Here is a 27,170-nt window from a genome sequence, read left to right as displayed (position 1 = left end):
GAAAGAGAATTGGTATTATAGGAAAGGTGGCCTAGTGATTGGAGATACCTGAGAGTTGTTCAAGGTGCCTGTTAAAATCTTGAAATCAGTTTGGCAAGATACTTGGAGTAAATTGATAGGTATGCAAGGTAAAGTGGAATCCTTATCAAGAAGATGGAACTATATGAGGAAGTAAAGACGAATCCAAAGCCGGAGTATCTCTATCTCCTAGTCGACGTCTTCCGAATCTTGGGGACGAGATTCATCTTAAGGGGGGTAGAATTGTAACACCCTAAAATTTGTCTTTTTTGAAAACAAGATTAAAATGAATTATCTATGAATTTTTGTGCACATGAAATATAGGAAAATAAAATTTTTCATTAAATTAAAATTCATCATAAGCTTGCAACATGTTTGTGTATACATGTTGGTGCATTTGTTTCTTTGAATTGTGTGGATTTGATTCAAATTGAAAACATGCCAAAATATTTTTGAAGCTGGCTTTGAAGTAAAAGAAAAGAAAATTTGAAAATAAAAGAATTTAAAAAGTTGTAAAAAAATATTTTTGGGAAGACTTACTAAAATTCCTCATTTTTACATGCATTGAAAAAGTATATTTGAAACCCCATTTGGATTTGATTTGGTTTATATTTGAATTTGAGAAAAAGAACAAGATATGGAAATTGGAAAAAATTCTTTCTTTTCAATCTAGCCCGAAGGCCTGTCCTGCTCTCCCTCTATTTGGCCTGTTGTCCTAGCCCGGCCCTCTCGCTGTCTCTCTCTCCCATGCAGCCCAGCAGCTAGCCGCTCCTGCTCCCACTTTCGGTGGCCCATCCCTTCTTTCCCCGCCTTGGCTTCGGCCCACGCCAGCACGTAGGCCTAGCTCTTCCTCCCCGCACGCCGCTTCATCTTGGGCCGATGGCCGCGGCCCGCCAGCAAGCGCACCCGGGCCTCTCTTCGCTCCACTGCCATCTCGGGCCTGTCCATCAGCTCCGCCTCCTACCTCGGTCCATTGTCAACACGAACTCTACCGCGCCGCCTAGGAGTCCACGCACGACCCGCCGCGCATCGTTGCTGTGCACGCCAAGTAGCCCAATCCCATAAATAGAGAGCCCTCACGTCATGCGGCCTACCCCACGCCCTATCTCACATCACCCTCAGCCACACGCCGCGACCTAGCGTCGCTGTCCGCTGACAACTCGACAAGCCATGCGCCGTCTCCGGTGCTTGGAGGTCCCCTCTAGTGCCCTAGGTGAGCTCGCCTCAACCTCCTCTCTCCTCCTGTGTCTTCTCCGTCGAAAACCGTGAACCCAATGGCCGTTTTCGAGTTTCGCCGCCAAGCTCTGTCTTCGGCCATGGCACGCCACCATGCCAGCAACTGTTCTGGCCGACCACGTTTTTTTCCATCCGCCCGATCGAGTTTCAGCCATTCAAATCTAATCCTACGGCCCCAGATGAAAGATACCCTTTCATCTTAGAATTTTGCAAAAGAGCCCTTACAATTAGTTGATGTTTAACCCGCGGTCCAAAACATCTTTATTGATTCTATTTTCTTATTTTGAAAGCGTATTTTGTTTCAGTTTAGATTTAAAATACGTTTTCACTTATTTACATATTTGCCACTGATTTTGTTTTAGCCATAACTTCTCCATTTTAAATTTGATTTGGCCCGTTCAACTTGTGTTAGGTTCGTAATTTCATAATCTACATGTTCGTACTACTGTTAAGTATGTTTTCAACTTTTAAAATTTGAGGTTAGATTTAATCTATTATTTTAATAAAGGAAATCTTATTTAATTCATATCTTCTACATTTCAGCTCTGTTTTGACCCATTCAAGTTGCGTTAGATTCATAGCGACGAGATCTACGCGTTAGTAATAGTGTTTACCATATTACTATTTTCTGAAATTTCATGATTTAAATCATATCTTGATTAATAACTATGCAATTGAGTTTTATAAATAAAATATGATTTGTTTTATAAATAAATTTGACTTAATTCAATTTATATTATTTATAAAATATCTTATATATATTTAAAATGAATGAAGCCTATAGTTTTCTTTTCCACGTATAAAGTAAATCTATCGGTAGTTGTATCTTTTCAACCGTAGCTCTAATTAGAGTGCTTCTCGCGACTGTGTGTTCGTAGCGATGCGCAACATCGTATTTCAAACTCTTTCATTTATTTTTCTATGATTGATGTACTATTCTGATTTAGTTCTATTATTTGCTTCGTATATGACTGTATGGATGCTGGTGTGGTGTTTTATGATTAAGTCCAGTCGGTGAGATATACATGGTGCTCAAGAAGAAGAAGAAGAACGTTGAAGATTAAAGCATACCGAAAGATTGGTGTTTTAAGGCAAGTATAGCACGGGATCTTACTTGTTGTCCTATACACCTTAAATACATTTAATTCATATTGCATGTGTCTACCTTGACTGCCACAAAGGATATCCTAGTCTTATGTACTTGTACCTTGATTCCTATGGGGTATTGCATTGGGTAGCTTTGCTAGTGCTCAACTACAACCATGATCTTGTAACTTGACTAATGGTATATGCAATAAATATTAAAATATGACTTTTTAGCAACATAGAGTCAGGAGGCTAGAGCATTGGACTATTTTTATGGTGCCCAAGATTCCTCTCCCTAAGAACTTATCTGTTAGTGATCATCCGGGACTTACAGTACAGCTGTGAGGGCTATATGGCCCTGGCTTTAGCTCAGTATGAGAACCTTTTTTAGCATGTTAGTGGTTACCTTTATTGGCGTAAGAATGGCTTGATGAATCGGGTATAATGCGGCCTCTGTCCCCTTAAGTATAGGCTTGTGATAAACTTGTTGCTACTCCTTTACTAAAATTGTGACAATTAAAAGATAATCGTAGTTGAACCAGTGTCAGTCTTTTGAGCCTCATGAACCCCATGTTATATTTATTGAGTACGACATGTACTTACGCTTACTTTACTTTTTAAATCTTTGGAAAAATCCCGGATGGGTACCAGATTGCTAGAGTTTGGAGGAATTAGGCTTGTGATTAACCAGTCAGTTGTCCCTGTAGATTTGGAGTCTTTGCCTGAAGATCGAAGTTGTCTTTCCGTTGTTTATATTATGAGGTTATAATCTTTATACTAATACGCTATGGATTTAAGCATTGTCTTTTGATATTACCCTTATTTGTAGCTATATGTGAGATTTGACTTACTAGGCTCACATATAGTGTGTATCTGGTTTTATTCTTAAAACCGGGTGCTACAGGCCGGCCCAAGGAGAGAGTGTGGGGCATTTTCCAAACATTTTCTATTTTTTTTCAATCCAAATTCAAATATCATCCAATTCAAATTCAAATATTGTTTCAAATATAATTTTAATTCGAAATAGGATAAGAACTTTTGGTAGGTTTTTAAAAAATAATTTTTTACAACTTTCTAAATGCTTTTGTTTTTCTAATTTTATTTTATTTTATTTTAAAGCCATTTTTAATTTATTTCCAAAAGCAATTCAAACCGTTTTGAATCTTGATTCAACCCACTCAATCAATAAATCAAATGCACCGACATGTATACACAACCATGTTGCTATACCCTATGATGAATTTTTAATTTTAGGAAAAAAAATTATTTTCCCATATTTCATGAGCACAAAATTTATAAATAAATCATTTTAACTCTATTTTCAAAGGAACCAAGTTTTAGGGTGTTAAGCCAATAGTCGAGAACTATGTGCAAGATCTTGCAAAGTAACAATTAATTAAAATTAATACACGATCTTCAGCGACACGGGTGTTGAAAAAAATATATAAGTATATTATGGTGTGACCTCAGCAGATGACGAGAACTTCTGCTTCCCAATTGCATCATCCCTTTTGCGAAATGAGCCATCCTGCACTAACGGTCGCCAATCTTTTTGACAGATATAGAAACAAAGTGATCGATCAGCTGATACCTTTCCAAAGCTAGTAATCGTGAGCTTTTAGATTAGCGAGCTGTAAGCAGGCATGGCATCATCTGATATGTCCATACCTGCAACTGCATATTGATAGAAGACGATCGAAAGATCGACGTCTCTGTCCAGCTAGCTTCCTTGCTCTGTGGACTTTAATTTGTCAATCTCGAATGGATGGAGGAGATTTCATGATCATTAGATGATGCAAGCTGACTCAGATGGCACCAGATTTAATTTTGACTGCTGTTGTTTTCTTACACGGAAAGGAAGACTCATAATGGATCATGTTTTTAATCTTTAGTCGACGGCATTGATATTTGTTTTGAAGAGGTTCAGAGATACTTAGGGGACAAGTATTGCTAAATGATGATGAACTTAATAAAGCCAGATATCGGTTTGTGCCTTTGATAAGTCTTTCCACTATTGGTGATCGACTGATACGGCCGGTAATAAGATCCAGTCTTAGGCATTTGGGCTCACTAAAACTAAATTCAGGATTATACTTAACTTGGGAACAATATCCAACTGGAGGAATTACAATATGTGATCGTTACAGTTGAACTTCGTTGCCAAGTGACATCATTACTCTTGTTCAAATTGTACATTACTTTAGCTTTGTCCGAAGTCAAACTTATGTAACTTCGACCAGATTTGTAGAAAAATATATTGACATCTACAATATCAAATAAATGCACAACCAAAATATATATCATGATGTATCTAATAAATCTAGTTTGATGTTAGAGATGTTTGTCCATTTCTCTCTAAACTTTATCTTGAGTTCAAGCTAGAGAAAATTGACTTAGGACAAAACTAAAGCGACTTAAAATCAACCTATGCACTAGTGCAGTCTAGAATCTTATATTGCATAAATATTAAATGTTTCATTAATCAATTTAGAACATAAAACTGATCAAAATTGATTATCTTTGTTCATTTTCTAATATACTGATTTAGATACTCCACAGTATCGATTCAGTTTTGACAAATTTACCTCATCCTTTGCATTGCACATACATGGATTTTTAATATATATATATATATATATATATATATATATATATATATATATATATATATATATATAACCTTAGTTTAAGTTCTGTCTTGGTTATATAAGAATTAAATGAGTTATTTATTATCGGTGTTTCATGACCGGCAACTCGTCACGGGGTTACTCGGAACGATGTTCGAAGGGCTTCGGCGTATGCAGAACTCGACAAGAAACGCAAAGAGACAAACGATTTATACTAGTTCAAGCCCTCTTATAGAGTAATAGCATTTACGTCCAAGCGGCGTGTAGCCTTTTGCGTTGGATTGATTATATGACTGTTAGGGTTTCAAGGAGGTGCACCGTACCTCTCTTTATATAGGGGAGAGGGTAAAGGCACGTATCTAGTCCTAGTCGGTTACAAGAGAAGAGTCCTAGTTCTATTATAGAATCTAGCTTTTATAGTAAGCCGACTAAGTCGATCTAGAATAGCTTGAAGTCCACACCACCTTGCCTCGCGTCCTTCAATAGATCGTGGGCCATCCCAGAGCTTATCCAAGTAGTACCCCCATGGGGAACTCCTAGGACCCCGGTCCATCAAGCCCCCGAGCGTGTCATGGTTGAACTCAAAAGCCATCTTGTTCCTTCTAATTTTGCCGAGTAGAAACAAGCGTAGTCCGAGTACTTTCGTGAGTGAAGCCATGAGGTGCTATGTAAAGCCTCTGGGTGATGTGCATTTTTCAGAAAAGTACACTCACTGAGTGTAGCCCCCGAGCCTCTTGTTGTTTGCAAAACTAAAAGTTGGAGGGTCTAAGAGAAAAAATCATCCATAGAGGATATATACCTTGCAACCCCCGAGCCTGTGTCCGAATACTTGTACTCGAGATAAGGATCTAAAAAGAATATACTCGAGGATGAGAGTGTTAGTGAAAACTATTGTCTTGTCTGCTTGTACAGAAGCAGGTAAGACATGTCAAAGTCCAATGCAATGCTTTAGTATAGTTGGTCCAAAGATGCTCAAAATATTCGTGGGAATATGCCATCAAAGGTGCTACCGGGTGTACTATGACTTCACATGTTCTGGGAAAAGGCCGTCTGTACACTGAAAAGGTGTAGTGGGACGCACTGTACCCTTATAGTGTAGCACGTGAACCTATGTAGGAGTTAGTAGCTTGTCCATGTATTTTGCGTGAACCTGGTCCATAGACAACACCGAGATGCCTATAAAAACCCTCCTAGCGAGCACTTGAACCTCAGTTTAGGAGAGGCAAAGTGGCTCAGAGGTTGAAGCTTGTAAATATGGTGGTGAGCGAAGTAGACCAACCCCCGGGAGTACTCGGTTGGTATAACCAAAAGCTGTAGTGACTAGAAGAACTCTTGTGAGAGGGTTTAGAGGTAGGCTAAACCCGTAATTGTGCACAGTAGAGGAGTCTGAAACTGCAACTAGAAGAAGTCTTGTGACGACTGGTAGGGTGGCACATCTAGTAGTCCCATGTCAGTTCTTCTAGGGTGCCTGCCGATGTCTGTCCATGAAGGGTCATACTCAGACCCAAATGTGTACAGATGGCATCGGCTGGGTGGTAAGATGTGCGAGTAGCTCATCCTTCATACTAGCTAGTAGGCTTCCTTTTGCAGTGGCTATGCTTCCAAGGGTAGTTAGCCAACAAATATTCATAGCCGGACAGTCTACCTGAGGTTCTAGGTTAAGACACACTGCACTTCTGTTATCTACCTAGATGCATTACTGTTCTCCTCTTGGATCCAGGTGCATCGAGTACAAAAGTACCTACTAAGAAGCACTTAGAGTATGAGTACTTTGTTTTATCCGAGTGGATGTTGTCTTTGTTATTGACTGAAAAAATCTTGTATCCAATACTTGTAGCTATCTAAATAAATAGTCACTCATTATTCTGAGTGGTCTTGAATCTTGTAAAGTGTGTAACTTTGTATCCATTGAACTGTTGTTGAATAAAAAATCTTCATCCAAGTACTGCAATGTTTAGTGCATACTGTTAAGCGATTGTCCGAGTATTGCATCAATCATCCGGGTACTTCACGATGTGGCCATGTAGATAACGGTCATAGCATGGCTAGTACCCGAAAAGAAGACATCCAAAGAATAAGTCTGAACACATTGTGATGCATTGGAAATCCTAAAAAGTCATGCAGCCATCATATCAACCGCGTAGCCGCATTAAAATGGAAGGGAAACCAAAACACCATGCCCGTTGGCGTGATTATCGAGCCACATCATGGTGAAAACCATATAAAAAGGGAACCGTTCCTGTGCGTCATCTTCCTCTGCTCTATTTGCTTTCTGCCTAAGCCCCCGAGCCACTGTGAGTGTTGCCAATCTCGCATCTTGAAACCCTAGATCTGTAAAAATCTCTGCTTGATGGGTAAGGGCAAGAACTAGAGTGTCACCGCCAAGAAAGTTGCTGAGAAGAGGACGCTGGAGGTGCCAGAGATGGCTGCCACTGCTCTGATCTGGTCAGCACCGATCATGAAGCCGAAGCATCTCTTGAAGCTCCATGAATAGGGCTATCTGCTGGAGCAGAAACTTGGAGAATGGAAGGTGCCTGGAGAGCACCATATTCCCAATCTTTAGCCTGGGTGAGATTGTTCTCTTTGTGTCGTTCATCCATCATGGGTTAGGGTTGCCTACAAGTCCTTTATTGCATGGGTTTTTGCACTATTATGGCATAACCCTGAATCATCTGAACCCTAACTCCATCCCGCATCTTTTGATTTTTGTTCATCAATGTGAAACTTTCCTTGGCATCCCCCCATCTATCACTCTTTTCTGCTACTTTTTCAAACTAAAACCACACCTAGATGCCACAAATCCAAGTGTTTTAGGGGGTGCTGGTATTCAATTCCACGTGGGGAGGAAGAATGAGTATGTCCACTATACCCTAGTGGATTTTGTAAAGAACTAGAGGGCCGAGTGGTTTTATGTGGGGAACATGTGGCGCTGCCTAGAGGTGCATTGCAACACCGCACTAATACCCAACAACCGCTGGGATAAATAGATGCTGAGTGTGATGAAACTTGAAGGTATTCGTCCTTTCCTCAAGCAAATCCGAGCCATGAAGGACCAAGGCCTTAGTGGAGTCGGAGTGGCTGCCAGCCTCATCAGGCACCGAGTACAACCTCTAAAGGAGAGGATAAACTATGGGTTTGAGTACACTAGGCCAGAGGACCCTTCCCGAGTAACCACTAATGAACTGACAAAGGATAAAGTTTTGGAGAGAATTCAGAATGTGCTTGCATCGGTATAGGGATACCATATTAGTACCCAGAGCATGATCATCAGAACCCACCAACCGCTGTAAGTATATTGACATCGTGATCTGTAAATATCTTAATACTATGAAAAACTGACTCCTATGTGTTGATGCAGGAGTTGGGGTAGAATTTCAATGATTTGCAGCCCGTCCTTTGCGTCCCGACTCTAGAGGAGTTGGCAGAAATAGAGCGGCACCCAGCGGAGCAGACAGAGGAAGCACCACCTCCACCATCCATGTGGACTAGGAAGCTGGGGCGAATCTGAAGGGAGCCCGAATGTCCTCATAGTCCAGGCAAACCCAAGTACCAGGCAAGGAGCCGCTGGCGGAAAATGGCCGTTGGAGGCCGATGTTGTTGTCGGGAGCGGGGCAGTGCCCAAGAGGCCACGTTGAGCCTACACACTGAGACCAGGTAAAAGATGTCTGAACTATCTCTATGTAGTCTGAATTTTACCTTGTGCTAAATCCAATTCTTGAACAACTACTCCACATGACGCCAAGGAGAAACTGTAGGAAGAGGAGGAGGAAGACACCTTGTTTTCTATTAGATAGTAAGTATTCTTTTTGAGTAAAATTATGTTACTAAATTCTGACATAGGTATACTTGGTGACGTTTATTTGCTCTTGGCAGGATGCCACCACCATACCTATTGAGCACCCGGTGCTAACTCAGGGTGATAGGATCACACATGGATAGGATGCTAGCACTGTGAGCCATCAGGAGGACTTAGTGTTGTCAGCATCTATATCAAGCCTAGAGCTAGGTGGATCATTTAGTGGTATATCACTAGGGAAGGCCACGCTGAAGAAGAGATCTAGTGCCAAGTAAGTGTCGAAATTTCCTCTATATGTTACATCATTCCCAGGACATCACTTGACTGCTACTTATACCATGGTAAAAAAGACACTAACTACCTAGGCATAGAGTGAAGAGACCCGATTGAAGAGAACCCACGTACTGATGGTGACTGGGTGGAAAAAGGGCAGGCAAGCAGGCCTGTGTCTCCACCTAGGTCCACTAAAATGACGCGGGAGTAGGGTCCAACGTCTACTGATGGTGAGGCGGAGCAATATGCAAAGTCGGGTACTATAGAGGGTATGGAGGTGCCATAGCCACAGGTGGCGGCAACTGAAGCGGGTGAAGTGCACCAACCACTAGGGTCGGAGCCTGCGGAGGCTACTACCGATGAAGATGTGCGAAGCATGAGGGCTGACCCAAGCACCGCTGTGTCGGGTGCTCCTTCCCTAAATGTGCCAACAACAAGCGCCCAACAAGCAGAGGAGGATGATGTCATCCCAGTTACCGGACTGAGTACTTAGCTCTAGGCATATAGTCCAGAGTTTGCCGGATTGATGAGGTCTGGGCTACTGAACCAGGCTTCTGCCTTTGATGGATAGCTAAGGGTAAGTTTTGTACTTTGTTGCTTCTTATGTGTTCATATTTTCTAGGTTCTCATCTCTAGAACAATCATATGCTCAGGGTATGAAGCTAAAGGCCTCTGTCAGGGTCTAGGAAGCCTAGATGGAGCTCACCAGAGAAGGAGGCCGAGTGGATGTCCATCCAAAAACAACATAAAGAGACTCTCTACATCCTTCGGGCTCAAATTGGTGAGGCTGAGCGCCAAAAGGCGGCTGCTAAGACTAGAAAGAATGGCGCCTTTGATTCTTTGTTGAAGATAACAGAGAAGGTTGAGCTCTTTGATACCAAGCTGAAAGGTAAGAGAACTATATGACTTCCCTGCAATTTTTGACATGTAGTAGTCGATGATCATGATAATGATCGCGTGTGGTCCTTTTTGCAGAAGAGCAGATCAGGACCCGACGGTTGGAGGGCAAGGTGAAGGAGCTGAATGAAGCTCTGAGAGCCAAGCACAATTAAAACGAAGAGGTAACTGAACGAGCGAGTGAAGAACTCACTCGAGCGAAGCTGATAAAGCGGGGAGCTGATCGTGATCTGATGTAGGGTCTGAAGTCAGTAACTGATATGAAGGCCTAGCTAGAGAGGGCACAATCTGAGCGGAACACGCTATAGGAAGCTACGAAGCCACTCGCCCTCCTCTTCCGTAGGCTAGAAGACGGTGAAAAGAGGTGGGTGGATATAATGAAAGACATCCCCAACGCTTCGAGAGCTATGTACGTGGAGCCACCAAAGACTATGTCTAGAATGTACTCTGTACGCTCCGAGTACTATACCCGGCTATGGATCTCCATCAGAGAACCACAGACTATGATGATGAAGGCCATCTTGTTGTCGTGGAAAGAGCTGAGGAGGAACTCGATGGACTTGCAACCACCATAATAGATGAATTAGACCTTAGGATGGAGAAGCCTGATGAATAGGCTGTGTAAGTTTGAAAAAACTTGTTAAGCATGTGTGTCGGGTAGGTACGTTGTAAGAAACATTATTCTTTTGCTTGCATAGGCTGTTAGTTGAACGAGAAACTTAGCCTATAAGTAATGCGTCTTGTTAGAGTACGTAAACTCCAAAGACGGTTTATTCCAGCTAACTTGTCTGTGCAAAGTTAGCATCTTTTAGGTATGGTAATCTTTTGAGTAAGATTGTAGTCTGCTTAGGCTATAAGTTTGCCTTGTGGAGTCCTTTAGAAAGGCGCGTAAGACTGAGTAGCCGAGTAAAAAGTGATCAACGTAGTCGCTATAATTAGAATAATGTTAGACCCTTCCATCAATGTTAAGTGCCCGAAGTCAGTTGTTCAAGGAACCCTTATAACGATTGTTTGCTGTTAGGATCTCGTCCCATAGCCAACGAATCAGGTTACTTGCTTCTGGGAATCACCCTACCCGACATGCAATAGTTAAACTAAATATCGGTAATTGGCTCCCAGCCAAGGAGATGTAAGCCATCCAAGTAGGAGGCACATCTCGTATAATATAGCCTAGTACTTGGTATACAGAATGAGAATTGTGTAGCCGCGCAATTAGTCAGCTATATATCTTGTATATGATGTAATAAAGGTTGCAACAAAGAGAGACAATTGGAATAGTTGTGTATCTTGCACATAAGAAAAAGACAGATCCATCTAGCGAAGAACATTGACTCTGTATTAATAACAAAGAATCTTAAGTACAGAAGCTAAAACATTGAATTTTCTTAAACAAGACAACTACTTAATAATATTAAGCGTAACATCTCCGTAGCTGATCGATGTCTAGGAGTTAGGCACGAGATTGCCATCCTTTGTGATTAACTCGAAGAAGTCTAGCCGAGTAACTTTGGAGATGATAAAGAGGCCTTCCCAGGGGCTGAGTAACTTGTGTACTCCCGATGTATTGTGGATATGCTTGAGGACTAAATCTCTTACTTGAAAGATACGGGGCTGCACGTTTTTGTCGTAGTGACGTCGTTGGCCTTGCAGGTACCCAGCAGACTGGAAGAGTGCGTTAAGCTTGATTTCTTCGGCATTGTCAATTTCTAGCCGATGGGTTTCATCCGCTTTGCCTTCATTGTAGTGTTCAACCCTAGGAGAGTTCCATATCAAATCCGCTGGTAAGATGGCTTCTGAGCCATAAACCAGGAAAAACGGAGAGTACCCTATTGCTCTGCTTTGCTGAGTGCACAGTCCCCAAACTACCATGGACACTAAATTATTTCAAATGAAAAAGTTATCAACTATAATTTTAGGGTCTTACATATCTCTTCAAGTACTACAACTTTGGTTCAGATCGTTTCTTCATCCGATGTCATTTGAAAAATTCTAAAAAATCAAAATTTGAAAACTTAAAATAGAATTTTGAAACACTAAATGATTTCAAATGAAATAGTACTCAACTACAAAGCTACAGATCTCTTTGAGTACTTCAACTTCGCTATAGATTGCTTCTCCATCCATCATTAGAAAATTTAAAATATTAAACTTCAAATTATGAAAACTTAAAACAAAACATTCTGGATCCTAAATGATTTCAAATGAAAAGGTCAACTACAAAGTTGTAGATCTCATTGATAGTATAATTTTGATATAAAATATGCCTTTATCTAACTTGATTTAGAAAATTTATGATTTACTGTGTTACACCTATTTCTAGAGTTGGGCCAAAAATTGCCAACCACCTTTAAAACAAGGCGAACCAAAATCCCAACCACTTCTAGAATTGCCTCCATTTCTAGAGCAGGCTCGACTTTTCAGATGTCTTCAAAAACACATAACATTTCTAGAGGCAGCTAGGCTTTTCAGCCGCCTCGGTTCAGAAACCATTTATAGAGATGGTTCTTGATAGAGCGTCTCTGCACAAAAATTAAGGAAATTCTAAAAAATGTTTCTATAGTAAAGTATGACACCAAATAGATTTACAAAAAATATTCAACATTAATATTTTTTTTTGACCGTATGGATTTATTCAAACTTAAATTATTTGGTTTTTGATAAAACCAGTCGGAATGAAGGTAGTAAGAGATATACTTGTTCAACCTCCTGCCCTATCCTCCTCTCTAGATCTGGATTCGAGATTTGGTGGCGGGGTCGCGGTCATATTGTAAACGTATTTTGTTTTTTCTTCAACAATTTATATTTCCTTTTGCTTCTTTCAAACGAGATAAGATCGATAGGCTTCTAAAGTGTTTGCGCTGTTCCATGCTCATGCGTGCTGATGACCACAGAAATTTCTAGTAATGATCACAAGTCGAAGCCAATAGTCGAGAACTATGTGCAAGATCTTGCAAAGTAACAATTAATTAAAATTAATACACGATCTTCAGCGACACGGGTGTTGAAAAAAATATATAAGTATATTATGGTGTGACCTCGGCAGAAGACGAGAACTTCTGCTTCCCAATTGCATCATCCCTTTTGCGAAATGAGCCAGCCTGCACTAACGGTCGCCAATCTTTTTGACAGATATAGAAACAAAGTGATCGATCAGCTGATACCTTTCCAAAGCTAGTAATCGTGCGCTTTTAGATTAGCGAGCTGTAAGCAGGCATGGCATCATCTGATATGTCCATACCTGCAATTGCATATTGATAGAAGACGATCGAAAGATCGACGTCTCTGTCCAGCTAGCTTCCTTGCTCTGTGGACTTTAATTTGTCAATCTCGAATGGACGGAGGAGGTTTCATGATCATTAGATGATGCAAGCTGACTCAGATGGCACCAGATTTAATTTTGACTGCTGTTGTTTTCTTACACGGAAAGGAAGACTCATAATGGATCATGTTTGTAATCTTTAGTCGACGGCATTGATATTTGTTTTGAAGAGGTTCAGAGATACTTAGGGGACAAGTATTGCTAAATGATGACGAACTTAATAAAGCCAGATATCGGTTTGTGCCATTGATAAGTCTTTCCAATATTGGTGATCGACTGATACGGCCGGTAATAAGATCCAGTCTTAGGCATTTGGGCTCACTAAAACTAAATTCAGGATTATACTTAACTTGGGAACGAAATCCAACTGGAGGAATTACAATATGTGATCGTTACAGTTGAACTTCATTGCCAAGTGACATCATTACTCTTGTTCAAATTGTACATTGCTTTAGCTTTGTTCGAAGTCAAACTTATCTAACTTTGACAAGATTTGTAGAAAAATATAGTGACATCTACAATATCAAATAAATGCACAACCAAAATATATATCATGATGTATCTAATAAATCTAGTTTGATGTTAGAGATGTTTGTGCATTTCTCTCTAAACTTTATCTTGAGTTCAAACTAGAGAAAATTGACTTAGGACAAAATTAAAGCGACTTAAAATTTGGAAGGAATGAGCAGTGTACATAAAACTAGGCCATCAACCTATGCACTAGTGCAGTCTAGAATATTATGTTACATAAATATTAAAAGTTTCATTAATAAATTTAGAACATAAAACTGATCAAAATTGATTATCTTTGTTCATTTTTCTAATATACTGATTTAGATACTCTACAGTATCGATTCAGTTTTGACAAATTTACCTCATCCTTTGCATTGCACCTACATGGGTTTTTAATATATATATATATATATATATATATATAGAGAGAGAGAGAGAGAGAGAGAGAGAGAGTATATTCAGTAGCCAGCTACAAAATAAGTTATTCTATAGCCACCTCCATTTATGATAATTTTATATACTAATTTAAAATAATGTCAATACATATTTACGATAGTTGGGTTACTATAACACATGGGGATATTTATCATAACGTTATAATAAACCACTTAATAAGGAGTTACCATAATCTCGTAGCTTAGAACTTTTGAGTTACGATAATTACTATACTAATTTAAGTTCTGTCATCTCTTGTTGCATCTTTTTGTGATAGTATCCCTATTTTAGCTTAGAACTTTTGATATTATGGGTTTTAAGAGTTTTTTAGTCCATGTGTCAAGTTCAAACTATAGTCGGTATTGTATCCTTTTATTCAAAAATTACCTTCTATATTTTATTTAAAAATAGATTCTAGGTTCTATTATTACTTTATTCACTATAGTGGCATAAACAGTCACTTCATCCTACACCATGGCGTTGAAGATGTTGAAGTTTCTGTATCAAAGAATTACATGTGTAACAGTATTTTTTATAAAAATAGAGAACTTCCAATGAACCTAATAATGTTAATATGTCATAACATTTGAGTTAGAATGAATAGACTTACTAAACTATAAAGTCATGACTTGCAAAATTTATTGTCATAGAGTATTAACATCCTATAAAGTGAATTGCAGTGTTATTTGTATTTAGTTTGTAAATATTTAGCCTAATGTATGTGTACTCTTGGTCTACATGGTACCAAGTAGCATTTATGTATCCTATGAATTTAACCATGGTAGGAGTGTGTAGTTTAGAAACATAGTTTAGAAACATATGTAGCACACCTTACCTTTATTTAATTGTTTTTGCATAGTAGCTTATATTGATAATTTAGACATAGGTTCTATGAATATTTTAGTTTATGTTTTATAATAATGTCTTGGTTAAATAAGAATTAAATGAGTTATTTTATTGTCAGTGTTTTATGACCGGCAACTCGTCATGGGGTTACCCGAGACGATGTTCGAAGGGCTTCGGCGTACACAGAACTCGACATGAAACGCAAAGAAACGAATGATTTATACTAGTTCAGGCCCTCTTGTCGAGTAATAGCCTTTACGTCCAGTCGGCGTGTAGCCTTTTACGTTGGATTGATTGTATGATTGTTAGGGTTACAAGGAAGTGCACAATACCTCTCTTTATATAGGGGAGAGGGTAAGGGCACGTATCTACCTCCTGTGGAAAGAGTGGAGAAATCTTAGCATCAGAAACTTCTGACTCTTTAGAGTCTGGATTTATCTGACCATGGATTGAAGCTGGATGTGACCATGTTGTAGAACTCAAATGTTGACTACTTTCCAATTTTGGCTCTGGTGAGACCGCCTTCCTCTTCTTATCCGCATTAGCTTCACAACTCAGGTTCACCTTGACTTTCCTCTTATTAGACTTGTTCTGAAGACAGGGAAAACCATAATCCTTGCAGCATTGACATTGATACTGACTTCCGAGTGTATTGCTACTAGCACCTTCATTGGACTTCATTTTCTTACAAGCTTCTGCCACTTATCTCTTCATTGCTCCCTTTGGTATGTTGGTTTGATCTGGTGGTAAGCACTATTGAGAACTCCCATGTTGAGTCATTCCTTCTAATACTTGTTGTTGCATAGCTAAAAGCTTCTTCTTGTCAAATGTAATCAAGGACAACATAGCCTAGTCCTCCTAAATTTTTTATGCTGGTGGTCTCCTCATTACAACCCATCTAATTAGACGAAGAGAGATGATTCAGAATAGAGACAAGGTTTTCATAACAGAACAGAGGCCGAAGTGAGCATAACTTTTAGCAAATAACAAGGTTGGAGAGAAAGCAAGAACAAAGCAAAGATGAAAGCATGCTAAAATGTGCAGTTATGTCTAGGCTTTCATCCTACAGTCAGCATTGCTCTAATACCACTTTGTAGCACCCGATTTTAAGGACAAAACCAGATACACACCATAAGTGAGCCCAGGAAGTCAAATCTCACATGTAGCTACAAACAAAGGTAATATCAATAGACAATGTTCAATAGATAACATATTTAGTATAAAGAATATAACCTTAGATAGCAAACAGCGGAAAGACAACTCCGATCTTCGGGTGAAGACTCTAATTCAACAAGGACAACTGATTGGTTGATCACAAGCCAAATTCCTTTAAACTCTAGCAATCTGGTACCCATCAGGGATTTTTATCCAAATATTTGAAAAGTAAAACAAGCGTAAGTACATGTCATACTCAACAAATATAAAATAGGGTTCATGAGGCTCAAAAGGCTGACACTGATTTAACTACAATTAGCTTTTAATGAGTCATCTTTTTAGCAATTGAGTAGCAACAAATTTATCCACTAGCCCATGTAAACACATGATCAGGTAAACATGAATAATGAATAGCATAAACAGTAATCATTAGTGAGCATCTTCATCATCAGTATCATCAGTGTTCTTCATCTATTCCGTAAATGTTCCAAGGCCGCTCATGACCGTGAGCGTGGCTGATATACCAGTTTTACACTCTGCAGAGGTTGTAGACTTTCACTGTGAGTCGTGATACCTATATGTCTGAGTTTATAACTCCCAAAACACTTCTAAGGTGAGCAGGTAGGGTTCGCTATAAAGCCTTTCAAAGGTTCATCTAACAAGTTAGGGCCATTAGATTCACTCCGCAAATAGATGTAGAGCCGCCTTCCCGATGGCACAATGACGCGCAGCCTATACTCAAGGGGACAGAGGCCGAACTATACCTGATTTGTCAAGCCATTCTTATGCCATAAAGGTAACCACTAACAAGCTAGAAAAGGTCCTCATACCAAGCTAAAGCCAGAGCCATGTAGCCCTCATAGTTGTATTGTAAGTCCTGGATGATCACTTACAGATCAGTCCTTAGGGAGAGTAATCTAGAGCACCATCAAACAGCCCAATGCTCTAGCCCCCTTGTTCCATGTTGCTAAAAACATCTTTTAGTGTTTATTGCATATTCCATTAGTCAAGTTACAAGATTATGGTGTTTAATTGAGCACTAGTATCATATTACCCAATGCATAATCACCCATGGTGTCAAGGTACAAGATATCAAATATCTAGGATATCCTTATTGGCAACAAGGTAGACACATGCAATATGAATTAAGTGATTAAAGGTGAATAGGTAACAAGGATGGTCCCATGCAATACTTGCCTTAAACTCAGATCCTTCTTCAAGTCCAAAACTTCAAAGATCTACTTCTTGATTCACTACGTATAGCTCACCGACTGGACATAATCATAGAACACCACACAAGCATCCATACACATACATGCATAGCATAAAATTACATCTATATTAGAACAGTACACCAAACATTTGAAATAGTAAGTAAAAAGGTTTTAAAGATGTTCTACGTATTACTATGAACACACAGACATGAAAAGCACTCTAATCGGAGCTACGATGAAAAAGATACATCTACCGATAGATTTGCTTCAAAAAAAAACTAGAAACTTTATTTAATTTAATTATAAAACTTATATAAGATACTTCAGAGAAATATCTAAATTGTTTTAAGCCAAATTATATTTGTATTAGAAAACCAATATAAGATTTAATCTTATTTTATTTACAAAAGACAGAGGTAAAAAGCCTAAGTTGCTTTTAATTGAAAAAGTAGCTTCATATAGATTAATCAAATTACTATTTTATTCATAAGCTCTAAACATGCTAATCAATGTTAGTAGCACCCGGTTTTAAGGATAAAACCATATACATACCATATGTGAGCTCATGAAGTCAAATCTCACATATAGCTACAAATAAAGGTAATATCAATAGATAATGCTCAATAGATAACGTATTTAGTATAAAGAATATAACCTTAGATAGCAAACAGTGGAAAGACAACTTTGATCTTTAGGTGAAGACTCCAATTCCAAAGGGACAACTGACTGGTTGATCACAAGCCTAACTTCTTCAAACTCTAGCAATCTAGTACCCATCCAGGATTTTTTCAAAGATTTAAAAAGTAAAACAAGCGTAAGTACATGTCGTACTCAACAAATATAACATGGGGTTCATGAGGCTCAAAAGGCTAACACTAGTTTTGCTATGATTAGCTTTTAACGAGTCATCTTTTAGCAATTGGGTGGCAACAAGTTTATCATAAGCCCATAAACACATGATCAGGTAAAAATAGCCCAATGCTCTAGCCCCCTTGTTCCATGTTGCTAAAAAGCATCTTTTAATGTTTATTGCATATACCATTAGTCCAGTTACAAGATCATGGTCTTTAATTGAGCACTAGCATCATACTACCCAATGCATATCCCATAGGAGTCAAGGCACAAGGTAACAAAGCACTAGGAAGTCCATAGTGGTAGTCAAGGTAGACACATGTAGTATAAATTAAATGATTAAGGGTGTATAGGACAACAAGAAAGATCCCATGCTATACTTACCTTAAACTTAGATCCTTCTTCAAGTCCAAAACTTCAAAGATTTGCTTCTTGATTCACCACGTATAACTCATCGACTGGACAAGATCACAAACACCACACAAGCATCCATGCAATCATACACGAAGCAAACAATAGATCTAAATTACAATAGTACACCAAACATGAAATCAGGATGAAAAGTTTGTAAAATGAATCTACGTCTCGCTACAAACACACAGACATGAAAAGCACACTAATCGGAGCTACAGTTGAAAAGATACAACTACCGAGAGATCTACTCATAAAACACATGAAGCTAATAGTTTTATGAGTAGATCTTTCGGTAGTTGTATCTTTTCAACCGTAGCTCCGATTAGCGTGCTTCTCACGTCATTGTGTTTGTAGCGAGACATAGATTCGTTTTACAAACTTTTCATCTTAATTTTATGTTTGGTGTATTGTTCTGATTTAGATCTATTGTTTGCATCGTGTATGATTGTATGGATGCTTGTGTGGTGCTTTATGATTACGTCCAGTCGATGAGGTATACGTGGTGATCAAGAAGAAGAAGAAGAACATTGAAGATTAAAGCTTACCGAAGGATCGGTGTTTTAAGGCAAGTATAGCATGGGATCTTCCTTGTTGTCCTATTCATCTTTAATCATTTAATTCATACTGCATGTGTCTACCTTGACTGCCACTAAGGATTTCCTAGTACTTTGTTACCCTATACCTTGACGCCTTTGGGTTATTGCATTGGGTAGTATGATGCTAGTGCTCAACTACAACCATGATCTTGTAACTTGACTAATGGTATATGTAATAAACATTAAAAGATGCTTTTAGCAACATAGAACAAGGGGGCTAGAGCATTGGGCTGTTTTATGGTGCTCTAGATTCCTCTCCCTAAGGACTTATCTGTAAGTGATCATCTGGGACTTACAGTACAGCTGTGAGGGCTATATGGCTCTGGCTTTAGCTCAGTATGAGGACCTTTTCTAGCTTGTTAGTGGTTACCATTATTGGCGTAAGAATGGCTTGCCAAATCAGGTATAGGACAACCTCTACTCTTATGTGTATATCCGTGATAGAATTGTGCCATTCGACAGGGGGTTTCCTACATCTGTTTGCCGAGTGAATCTAATAGCCCTAACTTGTTAGACGAACCTTTGAAAGGCTTCATAGTGAACCCTGTCGACCTTCCTTGGTAGTGGGTCAAGAGGTTGGCTGCCTCGGGCGAAAGGGTAAATCGTGACTCATAGTGAAAGTGTACAACCTCTGTAGAGTATAAAACTAGTATATCAGCCATGCTCATGGTCACGAGCGGCCTTGAAACATTTACAGAATAGATGATGAACACTAATGATATGGATGATGAAGATGCTCACTAATGGTTAATTGTTTATGCTATTCATTATTCATGTTTACCTGATCATGGGTTTTTATGGGCTTGTGATAAACTTGTTGCTACTCAATTGCTAAAAGATGACTCATTAAAAGCTAATCACAGTTAACCAGTGTCAGCCTTTTGAGCCTCATGAACCCCATGTTATATTTGTTGAGTATGACATGTACTTACACTTGCTTTACTTTTCAAATATTTGGATGAAAATCCTGGATGGGTACCAGATTGCTAGAGTTTGGAGGAATTGGGCTTATGATCAACCAGTCAGTTGTCCCTGTGGAACTGGAGTCTTCGCTTGTGGATCGGAGTTGTCTTTCCAATGTCTATACTCTGAGGTTATATCCTTTATACTAATATGTTATGTATTTAAGCATTGTCTATTGATATTACCCTTATTTGTAGCTATATGTGAGATTTGACTTCCTAGGCTCACATATGATGTGTATCTGGTTTTGTTCTTAAAACCGGGTGCTACAAAGTGGTATCAGAGCAATGCTGACTGTAGGACACAAGCCTAGTAGAAACTGACCATCTTAAGGCTTTGAAATTGCTATAAAATCCTTGCTCTATGAACCTTGATATTTTCTTCTCTACTATATCCCTATCTTTGCTATTCATCTCTACCATGGTGCTTATTTTAAAGTCTTTGTTCTCATCTCCACTCCTTGATTTGACATGCTTTTAGAACTGTTCCTCACCACCTTCTTGCGTAATCTAAAGATAAGTCGTAGGATTGTTACCCCTAGTGTAATAAAGACGATAGTATCGCATGTTGAGTCAATGATTGAATTGTGCATCTTTATTGCTTGTTGAATTGTCATTATGCTTATGATTTTTTTGAATCTTTGTAATGATTGCAATGATCTTGTTGGGTTTTCTCACAATTTCATTTAGCTTATAGGCCTAAGGTATAATGATTAGTGAAATAAATAGTTGGGTTATGGTTTTCCTCTGTTCTCTCTATGCTATCTTTTCGAAGCAGCCTACACTCTTTGTCTTATATCTCTGATTTTGGATGATAAAAAAATCATAAGAAAATTCTAGACAATAGTAGACTTCAATATCTTTCTCTGAGCATAAGAATCAGCTTGATAGCTATTTTAGTTATGGAGATACGAAAATCACATGGCGATGCATCTGTGCTGTTTGGAATCTAGGGCAGTTTCTGTTGTGCACGGTTTTTGATCAAGTTAACTGTGGAATTTGGAAAAGTGTTCTATAAGAAAGTTATGGATAATTTTATAAGCTTTCCAACGGTATAAGCTACAGTATCATTGGATTAACAAAATAAGAGTTACAACTATTTTACGACACTGCTGTTATTCTGCTCGCGAGGAACTTCAGATTTCTTGTTCTTGCCTATACACCAGAGTATCATTAGGATGATGAAACGTCTAGATATTAGTTAGCTCATCTGAAAGAATGTGCAAGCTATTCTTGGTGTCCCCTAGTTTATCTTTTCTTAAGGGGGGTAGCCAAGTGGAAGAATTTGCAAGATGAAGTATCCTATATTCTAGTTTGCACAGCGGAAGCGTGGTGGTACCCAAAGATGTGAAAGAAGTTTAGAGTCTCAACGAGGTTTGATTAAAGGTTCAAGGAAAGTTTATCCAAGATCATGAAGATTTTGGTAGAGCTACTAGAGAAGCTTTTAAGTTCGTTTGGATCAAGAGACCTCAGCTAAGTGTTGAAGGAATCCAAGAAGAGGTTGAAGTAAAATATAAGTATTAGCCTTGCTAGATCCAGACAAGAGCTTCATAACTACAATGATGCACCTTGTCAAGGTATAGGATGTGTCCTGATGCAAGAAGAAAAATATAGTACCTTGTTCATTAAGTCAACTAAGGAAGCGTAAGCACTGTTCGCCTAAACGATCGTTTAGCCCATTTAAACACCGTGTAAACGCTACACGGTGGTGCGCCGTTTCCGTTTAATCACCCGTTTACCCCGTTTAATTGGCCGTTTAGCTCGTTTAATGGGATGTTTTGCCCAAATAATGGCTAAACGGTAGGTGACCGACTATTTACCATTTAGCGTTTAGGAAAACACTGAGCTTAAGTTGAACTAACTGGCATGTTACTTGGAGTTATCCATTGTGGAGTGTGGAAGTACTGTCTTTTTGGAAGTAAAAGTGATATCTAGTAGGATTACAAGAATCTACATGACATCTTCATAAGTTGGTCTTGAGCATGTGATATCTTCGTTGGAACGATATTGATTATGACTTGGAAAAGTGCTATCACCTGGAGAAGAAGTCGCAACCGATGCCCTTAGCAACGGAGAATTATGCTAAGGTTCGGGTGACACCAAGGACTAAGAATTTTATTTCAAGTTCAAGTAACTTGATCGGAATTATTAATGTTTTGAAGGTTGGTAGTAGAATTTCTTTCTGATTAAGAGATTCGTTAGGCTTCATTAGGGAAGGTGGATATCTTAAGGCAAAGAATTGGTATTATAGAAAAGGTGGCCTAGTGATTGGAGATACCTAGTATTGTTTGGAGTATCTATTAGAATCTTGAAATCAGTTTAGCAAGATACTTGGAGTAAGATTACCAGGTATGCAAAGTAAAGTGGAATTCTGATCAAGATGATGGAACTACGTCAGGAAGTAAAGAAGGATTCAAAGACAGAGTATTCTATCTTCTAGTCGACGTCGTCCGAATCTCGGGGACGAGATTCATCTTAAGGGGGTAGAATTGTAACACCCCAAAATTTGCCACTTTTAAAAATAGAGTTAAAATGATTTATTTGTGAATTTTTGTGCACATGAAAACATAGGAAAATAAAAATTTTCATTAATTTAAAATTTATCATAAGGTAGAAACATGTTGTTGCATTCATGCTGGTCGCACCTAGTGTTTCTATGTGCAAAATATTTGTTTTTATACATTTAGGAGACAAATATCTATCTCTAGGAATTTTTCAGCTTCTTTCTGGAATTTAATTCCTACCTCCTTCACCTTAATCTTTATGTTCCAAGTTCTCAACAATCTTTTTATGAGATCCAAATACTTTATTTGGGTTCATCATGTTCCAAAGTGTCTCTGGGAATTTTCCCCCAATTTTCGGAGGTCTCGGAGTAATTTTCGTGGCTTAAATATCAATTCTGAACTTTTCTAGAATTATTTTATCCACGAAATTAATTAATTCCGAAAATAATAAATATCTTATGTTTCCCAATGCTCAAAGCCCATGTGCAATAATCCTAATAAATCCTAAAGGCCCATGTATTTATTTACTAATGGGATTTAATGATTATTTAGGCCCATTAGTAAATGTGGAGGGGGTAACATCAATTAGTACCATATCGCTAGTTGACGTAGATGTGAGGAGTTTTTCTTCCTATATATATCAGCCAACCCCTTGGGCAAAGCACATCAAAACTAGCGTAAGGGAAACCCCTAGTTTGGGAAATCCCTCGTGTAGTAAATCAGATTTTTCTCATCCTTCTCTCGCCGTCGCCATTGACGTTGCCGTATTGCTCCTCCTACGCAGCCGAGGTACCCCTAGGTAAGACTGCCATCCAAAATGTTTTCCCAGACTTCGTCTTCTTCTTTTAAAAGCGTATTTTACTCGGTTCACATCAAAAGTACGTTTTCAGCTATTTACAGAATTGCCACTGATTTTGTTTTAGCCATAACTTCTCCGTTTTAACTCCGATTTGACCCATTCAAATTGCGTTAGGTTCGTAATTTCATAATCTATATGCTCATACTACTGTTAAGTAGGTTTTCAACTTCTAAAATTTGAGGTTAGATTTAATCTATTATTTTAATAAAGGAAATCTTGTTTATTTCATATCTTTTGCGTTTTAGAACCGTTTTGACCCATTCAAGTTGCGTTAGATTCATATCGACGAGATCTATGTGTTAGTAACAGTGGTTACCATATTACTATTTCTGAAATTTCATGTTTAAATCATATCTTGATTAATAATTATGCAACTGGATTTTATAAATAGAATATGATTTGTTTCACTTTAGTTTTATAAATTAAATCTAAATTTGAATTAAATTATAATATCTATACAATATCTTATATATGTTTTTATATAATTAAAACACATGAAGCTAATAGTTTTATGAGTAGATCTTTCGGTAGTTGTATCTTTTCAACCGTAGCTCCGATTAGCGTGCTTCTCGTGTCTTTGTGTTCGTAGCGAGACGTAGATTCGTTTTACAAACTTTTCATCTTGATTTTATGTTTGGTGTATTGTTCTAATTTAGATCTATTGTTTGCATCATGTATGATTGTATAGATGCTTATGTGGTGCTTTATGATTACGTCCAGTCGATGAGGTATACGTGGTGATCAAGAAGAAGAACAACATTGAAGATTAAAGCTTACCGAAGGATCGGTGTTTTAAGGCAAGTATAGCATGGGATCTTCCTTGTTGTCCTATTCATATTTAATTATTTAATTCATACTACATGTGTCTACCTTGACTGCCACTAAGGATTTCCTAGTACTTTGTTACCCTGTACCTTAACGCCTTTGGGTTATTGCATTGGGTAGTATGATGCTAGTGCTCAACTACAACCATGATCTTGTAACTTGACTAATGGTATATGCAATAAACATTAAAAGATGCTTTTTAGCAACATGAAACAAGGGGGCTCGAGCATTGGGTTGTTTTATGGTGCTCTAGATTCCTCTCCCTAAGGACTTATCTGTAAGTGATCATCTGGGACTTATAGTACAGCTGTGAGGGCTATATGGCTCTAGCTTTAGCTGAGTATGAGGACCTTTTCTAGCTTGTTAGTGGTTACCTTTATTGGCGTAAGAATGGCTTGCTGAATCGGGTATAGGATAGCCTCTACTCTTATGTGTATAGTCGTGATGGAATTGTGCTATTCGACAGGGGGGTTCCTACATCTGTTTGCCGAGTGAATCTAATGGCCCTAACTTGTTAGATGAACCTTTGAAAGGCTTCATAGTGAACCCTGCCGACCTTCCTTGGTAGTGGGTCAAGAGGTTGGCTGCCTCGAGCGAAAGAGTAAATCATGACTCACAGTGAAAGTGTGCAACCTCTGCAGAGTGTAAAACTATTATATCAGCCATGCTCACGGTCACGAGTGGCCTTGGAACATTTACGGAATAGATGATGAACACTAATGATATGGATGATGAAGATGCTCACTAATGGTTAATTGTTTATGCTATTCATTATTCATGTTTACCTGATCATGGGTTTTTATGGGCTTGTGATAAACTTGTTGCTACTCAATTGCTAAAAGATGACTCATTAAAAGCTAATCGCAGTTAACCAGTGTCAGCCTTTTGAGCCTCATGAACCCCATGTTATATTTGTTGAGTGTCGATGTTTGACCACCGATAGCCTACCACGGGGGTACCCAGAGCAGTATGTTCGGGCTTCAGCCTATGCAGAACTCGATGATTAACGCATGAGATAGTCGATTTATCCTGGTTCAGACCCTCGATCATGGATCGAGTAATAGCCCTATGTCCAGCCAGCGTTAGCCTTTGTGTTGGATTGATCGTTAAGTGTTGTGTTGTGTACAATTGTTCTCTTGAACTCCCGATTCAAGGTGCCTTGCTCTCCTTTATATAGTCAGGAGGCCAGAGTCCTAGTCGGTTTACAATGAGAGTTCCTAGTAGGATTACAGGATAATACTACTACTAAGATTACAGGGGAAGAATCCTAGTCAGGCTAGTTCTTCTCCCTTCCTTGCGGGGTATCCCGTGGGTCCCATAATGACAAGCCCCCAAGCACTTCAGGGTTGAGTTCTGAAAGCCTCATCTTGTTCCTTCAAGTCTTGTCGAGCAGGAAAAAGCATCATTTGAGTGCTTTCTTGAGCAAAACCATGTAGCGCTTCGTGAGATCTTCGCGTGGTGTGTACCTTTTTGAAGAAAAAAGTACCCCCATTTGGATGTAGCCCCCGAGCCTCTTGTTGTTTGGCACAAGGAGCTTGAGGGTCTCTTCCTGATTCTTCGTTGAAAGGTTCCTCGGCTTCCTTGTTGAAAAGCGCTCTGATTTAGCTATGTTCGGGTTCTTTTTATCTTGTGGCCTTGAAGTCGTCTGTCTTGAAGAAGTGTTCTGAGTGACGTGTGCTTTTTTGAAGAAAAAAGTGCACTCATTGAGTGTAGCCCCCGAGCCTCTTGCTATTTGGAACAAAAAGTTGGAGGGTCTTGAATCTAAGTTGTTCTATAGAACTGTATACCTCTCCTTTTGCAGCCTCCGAGCATATATCCGAGTTGTTTTGTTCAGGAAGAACTCAGATGCAGAGCCTTGGTGTATTCTCTACTATTGTCAGATGTAGTTTTATGGTGGTGGTTGAGTGTAAATGCCTTTTGTTCATGGGTTGTAATGTGTTGGTATATTCTTCCGAATATGCTCGTCTTCGGGTACTGTTCCCTCTCGCCTGAGTCTTCCATTATTGAGCCCTGTCTTTTCACTGTGTCCTTTGTTAGGCTTGTTTCATTGATACTCCTAGTCCATGTGCACTGCTACTTCGATCTATAAATACCCTCCCAGAGTGCTTGTTTTTATTCATTGAACATTTTGTCGAAACCTTCGTGGTCATGAACATGGTAGTTTGCGAAGTAGAGCAGCCCCTGAGCGTGTTTTGTGGTTCTTCTGTGTCTTTTTTGTAGCTGGAGGAAGTCTTGTGATAGGGATTAGAGGTAGGCTAATCTCACAGCAGCATTGTACCAGGATGTACGTGGCGGTAGTTGGAGGAAGTCTTGTGATGTGGGCTTCGTTCCTTCATCTGGTAGTTCTAGATTGATCCTCGTTGCCTATCCTAAGACTGTCCGGTGCAGATCAACACCATATCTAGCATCACATTGGTCTTGGGTAGACAAATGCCTGTCGGCCTTCTCTGCTCCATGTTGTCCTATTGTGCTACTGATTTTTGCTTTGGGTGCACTACGTCCGTCCTTTGAAGAAAACAGTGTACCCGATGGTGGTTTGTCCTTCCGAGTAGCAATTTGGGATATGTAGTCATTCCAGAGGCTAGCTATGTCCGCGTTCCTCTTTGCTACTTTGCCTTTCGTGGTACCAAGTTCAGTGGGTCTTGTAAGGTTTGTAATCTTCTATTTTTGAAGTCGCTTGTAATGGAAAGAATCTTGTCTTCTGAGTTGTTATTTATTTTTTTGCTGTAGTCCTGGTTGTTCA

Source organism: Miscanthus floridulus, chromosome 19, assembly GCF_019320115.1.
Source record: "Miscanthus floridulus cultivar M001 chromosome 19, ASM1932011v1, whole genome shotgun sequence".
In the NCBI taxonomy this organism is placed as follows: Eukaryota; Viridiplantae; Streptophyta; class Magnoliopsida; order Poales; family Poaceae; genus Miscanthus; species Miscanthus floridulus.
Note: the sequence above shows the minus strand (reverse complement) of the source record.